The sequence below is a fragment of the Morone saxatilis genome, unplaced genomic scaffold, assembly GCF_004916995.1.
Source record: "Morone saxatilis isolate NCDOM2014 unplaced genomic scaffold, NCSU_SB_2.0 Contig8, whole genome shotgun sequence".
Lineage (NCBI taxonomy): Eukaryota > Metazoa > Chordata > Actinopteri > Moronidae > Morone > Morone saxatilis.
In genome coordinates, this window is record NW_023340257.1 from 25,566,715 (window position 1) to 25,567,810 (window position 1,096).

The window sequence follows — 1,096 nt, forward strand, 5'->3', positions numbered from 1 at the left end:
TCTGAGACATGTGATACTGCAAACTAATGACCCCATTCACGTCCCCACTGCAGTCAGTCAGCTGCTCCGACCATGGACAGGTCCAGTGCGTGGACATGTTAGGAGTAGTATAATTTCATTGAAAATAAGAATTCTTTGTGTTCTTTGTTTCCATTAGAATCGAGCTGTTTTTATCTATAGAGGGAGCAGGTCTTCTTCTATGGTAGCCATCATGTTGAACAGCCATGTTTCTACAGTAGCCCAGTATGGACAAACCAAACACTGGCTCTAGATATGGTCTTTTAGCTTTTTTTTTTTTTTTAGAGTTTTACAGCCACCGTAGTTTCTCCTACATGCTTGTAAATGCGAACTGTAGTCAGTTAGTTCCAATCTGCAATTTCACCACCACTCAGACGCCACTACGTCCTTCACACTGGTCCTTTAATGTTTACTATAGCAGTTAGTTTTCACACATATTTTGACTCGTCATAGTAGAAAATATAGAGACGTTACTAATGACGATTTAAGTGTCCATTGAGCCAGCATGAACAGCACTAAAGTCATGTGTTTAAACTGTGTCAGTGAACAAAGGCTTGTTATATTGTGATTAGTTATCTAACTGCATATTGAAAGTGAAATATAAAAAACTGATCCATTTTCTGTTCTGCTTGTCCTGGTGGGGGGCACATTGTTAGTACTATTGTTTCTCAAAATATTCTCAAAATCGTCGGCAGGTTAGATCCGGAGGATGCTGCTACGTGACTTTAATCCCCTTCCTCAGAGCCTGAACCCTTTGTTACGTCCTGAGGAGGTCGATCAAGATTAATAGGATTTTAGGAGTTTCAGGAGTAGGATCAACCCTCAATTGTGCAAGTTCAAACTTCTCACACAATCTTTTTGTTTTCGTTAATAAATCATGTGAAAGCATCCTGGTGATTGATGACTTGACTGATGAATCAGGCTTTTGGTACTTCCTACAGAAGCTTGGGTTGGTTTAAGGTATCTGGTATACTGTAGAACTGTTTAATATGATCACATATAACCACAAAACAACAGTTCACACACTCAACTGATTCTGAAAAAGCATTGTTGTTAAGGTGGTTAACAACGACAGCGG